This window comes from Sturnus vulgaris, chromosome 12 (genome assembly GCF_052056855.1).
Source record: "Sturnus vulgaris isolate bStuVul1 chromosome 12, bStuVul1.hap1, whole genome shotgun sequence".
NCBI classification, from domain to species: Eukaryota; Metazoa; Chordata; class Aves; order Passeriformes; family Sturnidae; genus Sturnus; species Sturnus vulgaris.
Genome location: NC_142254.1, coordinates 12,808,780 through 12,820,413, shown reverse-complemented (window position 1 = coordinate 12,820,413; position 11,634 = coordinate 12,808,780).

The window sequence follows — 11,634 nt, the reverse complement described above, 5'->3', positions numbered from 1 at the left end:
TGGATGAGGACACCAGGCTTTACACTGACATTTGAGAAAAGTGAATTAAACACATCTATTTCTAGACTGTGCTCTTGTCACTGTAAAATGGGAAATAATCTCCAGAGTGCACAAAAAAAATCCCAAGCTACATATGTATATTAGTACACTTAATAAGGAGAAGGAAACAGCTTAGCTGCTCTCAGACTTGTCTAATTTGTGGCTGGTTCTAAGCTGAAATGGCCAGTGAATTAAACTGTGGTGCAGTGATGATCTGCTGCAGCTGATATTCTGAGATGCTGCATTTCTGAAGAGTCCATTGCCAAAAAGTGCCCAAAATCTGGAAAGCTGTCACTGGAAATTAGAAAATACTCTATTTTCAAATAGTATATATTCAAATTATTGGAAGTGAACAAACAGATGGTAGTCTGTCCAGAAACAAAAGGAAGAGTTGTTGTCTAAGTAGCAAATCTTTATGAGATATGTGATATTCAATATATGATAAAAATGTGACCTTAAACTCATCCCATCATTTATTCCATAAATAATACCTGCCAGTCTGACTGAATTGTAAGGTGCTGTGCAGTAGCACATGTCCACTTCTGAGGTTTTCTTGGATGCTCTCCAGGTCACGTTGGCAACAATGGCATTGTGTCAAATGGGTTCTGCTTTAGATGAACAATCAATTGGTGTATCTCTTTTGTGTGTGTGACCTATTAAGGTTTTGATAGAAAATCAATGTCCTGCCAGTCCCAAATTGTGTCAGCCATCCACAGGGATAACAGTTACCAAAGCTGCTCCTATTTCCTCTGAGCAGCACTTCTAGCAAAGTGAAAGGAATATCATAAAGAAGCCACGAGGCAGTAGGAGCCTCCCCTACTCTGCTTTGCGGTCACCATAATACATCATTCTTGTGAGTAAAAATTTTTCCTTTTCCTAACAGTGTGATCATATTTATAGGCCCATAAACCATCTGAAACATTCCTATATTTTTAGATCCATTTTCCTAAACAGAAACCCTGGAGCTCCTGCTGAGGTCTGTGAATTTCACTTTTCAAAACTGCACTTTTAAGATGCCTAACTTTAGTCTGTTATCTCTTACAGACTTTGCTGGAATATATAGGTTGCTGTTCATGAAACAACTGTTCTTGTTTTGATACACTGTGCCTAGCCCACAGAAAGTATGGTAGCAAATCTGTTTGTTACATGTTGTACAGAGTACAGTTGTAAAGGGAACAGTAATATGGCCAAGCCTTTCAAACAGTAGAAGCTTGCCCCTTAATTTTTTTTTTTAAAGGCACAACACAAAAGTTGTGCAAGGCTGAAAAAGGCTGGCATTGTACTGGCTGCTCTTCTCCTGGCTGTGTCCTGTGACTCCTGTGTCTGACCTGACACAGAAAGCATGAGCTGCTGTTCTTGTTCTGCAGTAGAAATAGCTTCCGAAAGGGCATTTAACTGCACAAGTCATTCTGGATCCAGCAAAAGAATAGAGTGTTCCATTGGGAATACAAAACTAGTAGCAATATATTAGAATTTGTATGTTTGAAAAAATAAAATAGGAAAAAAAACCACAACCAAATTCACAGTATTTTCTTGTGTAGTATTAACTTTCTCAAAAATAAGTGTGTATGGATATGCCTAAAATGTACTTCCTGAGAAAAAATAAATTTGTTAAAATGCCAAAGGGAAGAAATCCACACTGGTGAGAATTTGTGTTTTGTTATCAGTGTTACACACATGATGAAGTTCCATGGTCCCTGCAGTGGGTATTAGGGATGTTGACTGAGGGGCATCCTTGTTAAACCCTTTTTGTGTTTTGAGACCTGGAATTGTAGAACTTCTCAGGTGGAGGCAGTGAAAGGGAAGGACAGAGGCTGGATGCAGTAGCAGCCATCTGCAGAACTGTGTTCCCAGGATTGAGTGAGCTGTGTGCATATAAGGAAGAACATCTTAAATTTCAGCATGCCTGGAGCAGAAATTACATTGCTGCTATAAATAAAAAAAAAAAAATCAAAAAACCAACCAAACCACTGGAAAGATGGAATGTTGAGCATATTTTAGCACCCGTGGGTTCCTTAGAGGAGCAAAATCTGAGGAGCAAAATCTGATGGATGTGCTCAAGAAACCTTGTATATGTTCTAATTCACTCTGAGTGTTACCAACATCACTAATGCTTGCTGGTTTGGCTTGTGCATTTAGACAGGCACTGCAACTGCTTTAAGGATTTGGTTAAAATTGCTGGGAGCTGTTGAGGCAAGCCCTTGCCACAAGTGTGTGTAATTAGGGCTATTTATTGTATGTATGAATCTTCCTTGACTTACATAAATTCTTCAGGTTAGGCTTGAAAACCTAATGCGGTCTGTAAATTGTGTGGAAAACAGCTGCTTACAGAGGGACACTGGCCATTTCTTATACATGTGTGCAAGAACAAAATAAAACACTGCTTCTCTCTCTGTCCTCTTCCACAGGGCATTTTACTGCAGGCATGCACTTGGGGGAGGAAAGCCACTTTATCAAAAATACACATTAGCCAGGAGCAGCAGTCAGCCTCCCATTTGTTCCCAGACCTGACAGAAGCATTGCAGTGATGTTCTGACTTGGAAGAGCTGCTGGCTATGGGCATCTTAATAAGCAGAGCAAGAATCCTATTTTCTCTTGGAAGGAACTTATTTGGTTCTGCCACCACAGGCAATTTTTTTTCTAAATGACAACAGCTTTGATCATGACTAGGCCTGCAGGCACAGATGCACGTTCTAATAGAAACAGGATGCTCTGCCAGCACTGTACTAACAGTATTACAGTTCAGATATTGCAATAGAGCCAGTGTATAGCTGGGCAGCTTTTTTAATGCAAGACACAGGTTTTAGTCAGGTATTAAAAGTCATAATAAACTACCAAGTGTTGCCATTCACATTTAACTTCCCAATTTTGGCTTTACTGCAGAAGTAACTGTTCTGTAGTTTTGAATTGCAATGAAATTTTACTAAGGTGTGGTGTGGTGGTTACCACAGCACAGCTCCACAAGAGGGTGCTGAGAACCCACTTCTAAATTTCTAGTGCTTAATAAATCAGGAAAATGCACAGGCTTGCAATGCAGTTTCTCGTGCAAATCACACTTGTGGTTTTATGAGATGCACTCTACATACATGCATAGAAGTGGAAAACTAGTGCAAAAAGTGATAACTGCTACTAAATCTAATCCAGACCTGCACCTACTGTTAAGCAGGCAGGAAACAAACTGTCTCATGCTAAATACAGAGTGAATAGTACTCCTTGGACAGTGAAGTTGTCATGCCCTAATGAAGGACAAGTCTTGCATTTTAAAGGGTGTTTTCTAAATCACGGCAGCTGCAAGATTTGTTCCTTTATTTGCAGAACTGGTACCTTTTGTCTGAAAGCTGAGCAGTTCAAGGACTGAGATCCCGGAGCTTGCTTTTCTCCTTCATTAGTCCCTTTGAAACTGCTCTGTGTGGGCTTCCTGCATTTAACAAGATAGAGGATGCAGTTCAGGACTAATTCATTTAGTCACTCATCTTTTGTATTCTATTTGTAGTTACAGCTGGTTGTTAGGGGGGGAAGAGACTATTAGAGCTTCCTAGAGTTGGATTTTTCCAGTGATGATTGTGAGCTGAATACAATGGGTGCTTATGTTGTCATTCTACCTTATTGACTCTGATAGCACTGCAAAATGTGAATTTGCCTTGGTACTTAATCATTGTAATACTTCACATTTCCAAGCATTTAATGCAGATTAGTGATTAAGATGCTTCTCAGAGAAGTATGTGTCATCTCTATTTTTCAGATGAGAAAAAAAATAAGTGTGGTTTGTGTGGGTGTGTGAGTGTTTCATCTGCCCCAGGCTCACTATAAGATTAGAGCCTCAGAGCTAAAAATTACTTGCTCAAGGCCATGCAGAATAGACTAATCCCCTGTCTCCCTAGCTCTGCTTTAATCATTTGTTTTCTTAGCACAGTGTGATTTCAGATGCAACCTTATGAGGTTTGACCGAGATGCAGCAGATAAAGACTCAGAGGCAGTAAATCCCTGGATAGCTCAGTAATTAAAACCACCTGGGTTTTAACACACACATGAAATATACTATATAGAAGTTACATATTTTATATATGTGTGTGTATATATATATATTTACAAAGCTATAGAGTGTTGGTTTTGTTTTCAAAAGCTGTCATGAAGATGACCCATTTTTTTTTCCCCCCTAGCAGGATTCTGTCTAGGATGTGAGAGTCCTGAAGATGCCTCTTTTGTGGGCAAGGGCACTAATGAATGAATGAGAGCTGATGATCTTGCTGTGTGCCAAGGGAAAGCCCTGCAGTTGCAGCTCTGGCTGCTCTTCACAGAGCTGTGGGCACAGTCCCAGGGTATCTTGGCCTTCAGTTACACAAGATTGGCCATGAACCCTCTGGTTCTTCCTCAGGGTTTTGCTAAGTGCAGCTGCATGACGAGCTGCAGCAGCCCCTTTGCTGTGGATTGTGCCTCTCACTGCTGTCATTTCCCACAGCCTCTGCTCTCTCTTGCCTTGCACATCACTCCCTTGGGAAATGATGTACTCGTGCTTTGGGAGAAGGAGTGGGTGCTGGAGGTTACTGAGGGTGCTGCTGCTTCTGCAGGGTGCTGGATCCTGCTGTATCTGTCCTCACATAAGGCGCCTTCTGGCTTCCTGTTAGGGTATCTAAGAAACCAATTACTCACACTGCTGACAATCAGCAAATAAATGAAGCTGCAGCGATGAATGAGGTGGGAGGGAGGCACAAACAGCCTTCACTGCGGCACTCCGAAATGCCATATCCCTGCTCAGCTGCGGTGTTTCTAGGAATGGTTGGAGGGATCTGCGTGTCTCATCTGCCTGTGACAGGCAGCAGCAAAGTCACTTGTGCCCAGGGGCTGGTGATAGAGGATAGGCACCCTCAGAGGGCTGGAAAGGCTGGGAGTGCACCTAGGGTTGGGAATGCAGTGGCTGCTCCGCGGAACCCTCGCCCGGGGGGACGCTGGCCAGGGATGTCCCTGTGCTGCCATTGCACCCCTTCCTGCCGGGCTCCTGGGGGCTGAGCTGCAGATGGGGATGGACACGCTCTCCTCACCCCTCCCTGTGCATCCCAGCACCCTGGGCTGTGTCCTACCCAAATAAGATGTGGCAGCTCCTGCTGCCAGCCCACAGGGAGAGAGCAGCTGGACGGGAGGCTTGCTGTGTTTTGTGAGCAACTGTGGGACTCGAGAAACCAAAGTTCATGAGTTGAGTTTGTATCTGTGTGACTTCCAGCCTGAGGGAACCAAGAACACACAGGGGTAATGAACTGGTGTGAAGAGAATATTCAGACCATATAATTTTGCTGGCTGTTTTGCCACGTGTGTGTCCTGGCATGCTGGGACATGGTACTGAGGGCCAAGGCAGTGGCTTTAATACTGACTGCTCGTGTTCCTGCTGTCTGACATCAGCACTGGGGTTTTGTGTCTCGTCCCTCCTGAGTTGATGCTGTTTAAGAGTTTTCCATAATGCTTCTCATTGCCTGTTTCTATTGGGTAACAATGATCTTTGGGCTCAACTCGTTTCATTCTGTCAGTGTAGTTTAGGTGGTGGGCCCTTAAGTGACCCTGTTGACATTGTTTCTTCTTCAGCTTTGGCCTTGCTTAGAATCAGTCCCATCTGTCCTTCCTGCAGCTCCTGTGTCTCTGTTGGCCAGGCTGCTCCTGAGAGCAGAGCAGGACTGTCAGAAGCCAATGGGAAAACAAGCCAGGAAGTCTCCCAGAATTTGGGACTTGAACCTCTCTTCAGCAAAAGCTCTTTCTAGAGCCTAGAAGTATATTCCATCTGAAGTTTGTGCTTCTGGAATTGATGCACAACCTCAAAGCTTTATGTGAATGCACTGAAGAGGCTTTAGCTGTGGGAAGGTGTGGTACAGCAGGTGCAGCAGCTCTCTGGTGCAGCCTGTGTGTCATTAGAGTGCTCTGACCCTGAGTGTCCAGGACTGCATGCCAAAGGATGGAGGGTTTGCTGCAGGCAGTAACACCTTATGGCCCTGTGTGGAAAACTGTGCTGGCATATTGCATTACAATGGCTTAGTATGTGTTTCTGTTTTGTATGAAACTGTTAGGGAAGCTGCATCTCTTCTCCTTCATGCATTAAATAAAGTTCTTTATAGATTTCAGGGGCTTAGATTCCTGCCCTGCCCCTTTACTTTTTGCTAATACTGACTAGTGCTCAACAAAAACTAGCAGTTCCTTCTGTGTTGCACAGCAGAATAAATGAACTATGAAGTCAGCTTCTGTGTTAAATGTTAGGTTTTTATCTTTTCTTGCATTATCTTGACACATACCCTACAATATACATTAAAAAAGTCTTCAAAAAAGGAAGAAGGTGGAGAAATATCTAGGAAAGATTATGTCTTCATATTTCTATACAAAGTAGTCTTTATGTCTGTTGTAGCAGGGTGTTCTTCTCCACAGGTTTCATGGGTCTTTACTGACAAAACATTTAATTTCTATGTGTTTTCTTTTGTGCTCGTCACAGACACGAGGCACTTCGAGGCCAGTCTCACCTGTGTGTGGTGCTGCCAGGCTCAGGGGTTTGTGTCATGCTCACAGGTGACATGAATGAAGCAGCAGGGTAGAGGCATAAGCAGCATTTCCTTTCCAAAAGGGGCACCAGCGCCTCAGACATCTCAGCAGAGCTTCCAGAAGCAGGGCAGTGCCCAGGCTGAGCTCCTGTGGCTGTGTTAATGTACAGAACTGGCTGGCAGTGTGCTCCTGGTTCAGAGTGGCAGCACAGCTATCAGTGGCAGGTTTTGGTGAGGATGTGATGTGGCCCTTTCAGGTGCTGTTTATCCCACTCATGGCAGATGTGTCCCCATTTAGAATGGTGCCATTTTTGTTGTGTCCCTGTGCCAGCCAGGCAGGCAGGCCCTGAATAAATGCTGGGATTTTCTCACAGGAGATCATCTGTTCAGATTGATGCAGTGCCTTACATCTAGTGCCAGCTTCCTGCTGCTTTCTTGGATGCTGCTGCCCATATCCTTTTGCTTGAGGGAGAATATTCCACTTGTGTCCCTGCCTCTAGCTGGGAAAGACACACTGCTCCATTGTTTACCTCCCCTAGAAGCTGAGAGCTGTGACTCTCTTTTTTGAGACAGTCTGTATTTGCATTCCCTGGGTTGGCTGGGCAACAGCTAATCAAATAATTACGTTTAAAATAAGATTTAACAAAAAAGCATGTCTAAAAATAAAGGCAAAGTGTAGTCATGCTTGTCACCAACAGAACTAGTCAGCAGTGTGTGTTCTGGGGAATGTTTCCTGAGCAATTAAGGGCCATTTAATCTTTCTTAATGTACTTAACTGTTTTTGTTGCATTTTTAAAATCCTTTTAGATGTTCTCCTATCTTTGCAGTATGTCTGCAGATCCAGTATCTCCTCCCATTGATTTTCCTTCCATTCCCTCCTGGCCCCTGTGCTTTAAGTACAGTCTTCTCACACAGAGCCTTGACAGCAGCTATTCATACTTCAAGGATCTCTGCTTGTAAGCTCCAGTTCTGTCCACGTTTAAAACATGAGTAAAAATAGCAGTGTTGGGGTTTTCTAAATAACAAACTGAAGGTCCCAAACAGATAGTTATGGTTCCCTTATAAATAAGCATAACCCAGAAGCAGAAGAAATTCTGTACTTTCCCCCTGTCCTCAAACCAAACATGGGACTGAGTGGGACCTTCTGGGCTGTTCTGTATCATCCCTTCCTGCAGCTGGGCTCAAGCACAGAATCTCTGTAAAAATACATTCAGCTCTGTTTTAAAATCATTGGGGTTTCAGAGAGGATTTTTTTTTTTGTTTATTTTACATTCCACTGTGGTCATTTGGAAGCTGGTTTTGAACTTTCCTGGTCTTGTGGTCAGAAACCTTCTTCTAATTGTCAGCCCAGGAATCCAGGCCTGGACAAGCACTCCTTATACTGGGTGTGGAGCCACTGCCCAGCCCTTGACCAGACTCAGCATTTCTTTCTGCCAGTGTATAATAAATGCTGCATTTTACAGCTTCTAATTTGCACTGACTTTGGAACAGAGCTGCAGCATGCTGAGGTTTCTGCAGGGAGGTGAAAGGACACTCGAGGTCAGCTGTGGGCAAAAGGATCTCACCAGGTAAGCACTGTGAGTTCAGAAGTGGCTCAGTGTTTCAGGAACACTTATAATGAAGTGGCTGCAGCTTCTTATGTGCTTATTGTGGCACACAAGACAAGTTTGGTTAAAAGTCTGAGAATGTTGTGGCTATAAAAAACTTTGTTGGCAAATGCGGAAAACAGGAATTAAACGTAACCAAGGAATAACAGAAAACAGAGTTTTAAATACCTGTTTCATAACAGTCTGATTTTGGGGTTGAGCTAATGGACCAGGTTGCATGCTGAGAATTAGTTTGTCTTGTGTGATACACCTTTCCTTAGAGATATATTTAGCATAGTGCTTGGCACCATGCTAGGTCTGAGACTTTTGTTTGGTTGGTGTCCTGCAGACCTTGCAGCTGCCTTTTGTTCCTTGATACCCAATATAAAGCAATGTAAGACATTCTGTGTTGGTTTTGCTGCAGCTGGTGGTAGTGCAGCAATTGACCTCAGGAAAATTGTTTTAAATGTAGAGAAAGATTCAGCTGGATTTTGCTGGTATTCAGAATTATGAATTGGCCTTTAGAAGGTATTTACCTGTTACAGAGAAGGTAACAATTACACCTAGGTAGGTCTGAAAAGGTAGTGAGGACATTACCCAAAGTGTAGCAGGGCTGGGTGTTCAAACTGAGAATTCTCTGCTCATTTAGAAGTTCACAAACCTCTTTAAAGAGAAGAAAGGTACCTAATTACTTTTGATGTAGAAAGATGTCATCTTCCCCTCATCATGCTCATCTCTCTGTTCATTGTGGTGAGATTAGATACACTGGGGAATTCCAGGTTCTGATCTCCCACATCACACTACTAAATTGTTCAGAGGCTTCTGAGCAGCCACTGCAGCGTGTGATCTGTGGCAGCATTGGAAACTCCTTCAGGTCTTTGAATCCACAGAATCCCAGAATGACTTTGGCTGGAATGCAAGACCTTAAAGACCATCAAGTTCCAGCCCCTCTGTCATGGGCAGGATGTTATTTACTTGATGAGGTTGCTCAGACTCTCATCCAACATGGCCAGGAACACTTCCAGGGATGGGACACCTCTGAATCCAGGATCTAAAAATTACAGTAGTATTGTTGTGGAATAAAGCAGTTCCTAGCACAGCTGCATCCTGAGCTCTGCATGAGTCGTCCTGCCAGCATCTGTGGGTCCCAGGTCACATCTGTGGGGTCTGTCCCCCCTGCCCTGCAGACTCTGATCTTTGCAGGCAGCTCTGGTTCCCTGGTCTGGCACTGCAGAGTCTTGGCCACCATCCTCTGTTTGGTCTCATTAAGGCAGAAGGATTTCTATCAGTTAGTAGCTAATACAGTGTTTAATGTGTGTATCTGTGAGGCAAATTCCATTTCAGCTGGGTGGAGAGCAGTCAGGGATATCAATATTCCCTGTCCTAATGACAGCCCAGCATTCAGGATCACATTAAGGTCTCTATTGAGCTCAGCACGCTGACGCATCTCGTTGCTGGGATTTGGAAGGGTCAAATCATTTGCAAATAGGAATGGGACTTTTAAGGCTTTTGGTTGCTTTGGACACGAACTGCTGTGGCTTGAGGAGCTTTAGCAGAGCTTGGCAGAAACCCCTGGAGTATCAGCTGTAGTGTAACAGTGAAAGCTGTATGGAGCTTTAGGCTTTTGTTGCAGTGTTTACAAAGGATGTTCTGACACACCTGGCTACCAAATACTGTGGCACTTGAAGCACTTTGAAGCTATTCTGCTGGGTTTGGCTTTATAGACATCAAAGGTTTACTTACAGAAGGGGAAGAGAGGGTTTGGCAGTGGTGGGCACTCTGTGAGTTGGTGAGATGCTCCTGTGGGAGCAGCAGAAGGGTCCTTACAGACACTTCCAGAGGGGCAGAGTAAGCAGTGCTGTTTTCTAGGAATTCCATCATTTACAGACAGGGGAGCCAGCTGAAAGCTGGTGTGTTAATAGGAACATGTGGAAAATGCCCCTTTATTTTGTGGTTATATTCAATTATCTCATCCTTTAAAGCACACAGGAAAGCTGTAGCATTTTTCTAGTTAATCTATAGTTAATCTCCTTTGCTGATTAGTTCAGGTGTGACTCTTGGTACCACAGAGGAGGTATCAGTGGCTGAGCACAACCTCAGCAGCTCATGTGATCTGCATTAGTATAAAATGCTCATCAGACTCAGGAAGGAGTTTTGAGGGCGTTTGGGGAGGAGGAATACACATCCTGAGTTAAATGTTGATGGACATTCCACCTTTTTGTGTAACACCAGATTTTTTTTCCTCCTCCCATTTTCTCCTAATCTTTCCTTCAATTAATGCATATTTCTTCCTGTCCACATTTAATGGTTGTAAGAGCAGTGGTCAAATCTACCATTATGTAAAATATGAGAAATGGGATTGTTGTTTTCCTCCCAGTCTTCCTAGCAAGCCCCACACACTGATTTCACAAGTGGCTTCTTGGAGGGTTCCCTAAATGTCAGGGAAAGTATGGAAGAAAATGGGCATAGAGATTTAGGAGTGGTAGATGGGAAATCTGCAATAATCTTCTGAAATGTCATGAAAATGTAGATGAGCCACTTCAATTTCCTGCAAAAAGAATTGCTACACCAAAGTATTAAATAGTCAAAGGAAAGGGCTACAAGAATAATGTTTTTAGCAGTCTTCTGAGCAGGAATTTCAGTGGGATAGAGAGGTTTGTGTTTTCATAATTGGGCTTTGCCAAGGAAGTCTGTAAAATAGCCAAAGAGACAGATGTTACAGAGAGCACTGTTACACTGCTGACCCACAGGCAGCTGTGGGCATGAGTTCATCATGAGCTACACTGCAACTCCTGGCTCAGGGAACAGGAAAGAGCTGCAGTCTTCTGTACTTGTTCTTATAACTGTCTGCAGTATGCAAATATCCAAGAAATTACTGTGTTTTTATCTCGTAGCTCCTTAGCACTTCATGGAAGGGAACCCACTCATGAGCTGCTCACATAATAACCAACTGCAGCAATGGGAAAATGGGTCAGGTATTGCAAGAGAGGCAGTCTAGGAATCTGCCACTAGGAAATCAAGTCTGTCAAAGTACAATGCAGTGGTAGTATTAGAATGCAGAGAAAAATCACCTGTGCAGCAATGGAGAAAGCTGCAGAAATCCATGTCTAATGTCCTGTCTCACAGGAGGGGTGGTGCCTTCCTGAGGCAACGACAAGAAACTTGTGCACTGTCCTTTTTCTTACTCATTTGCATTCCAACGATTTCATCCTTCCTTGAAACTGTGGAAAATTGTGGAAAAAATAAATTCTTCAAGGAGGAGTTCCCTCCTGGCTTTTGTAGGAATGTTCAGGAAGACTAAACCGGTTAAATGGATTCTTTTCTCTTGACGTTGTTCTGTTAAATCAACAGTTGTACACAGGGTGTGGTGTTTGTTTTTTATCTTTGCCTGGACAGCACAGAGATAAAAAGCTGCTGTCCCTGAGCCCAGGGCCACATCTCTGCTGTGGTGCCCTGCTGTGCTCTGCCTTGCTCTGCAGTCTGGGGCCAGGCTCCAG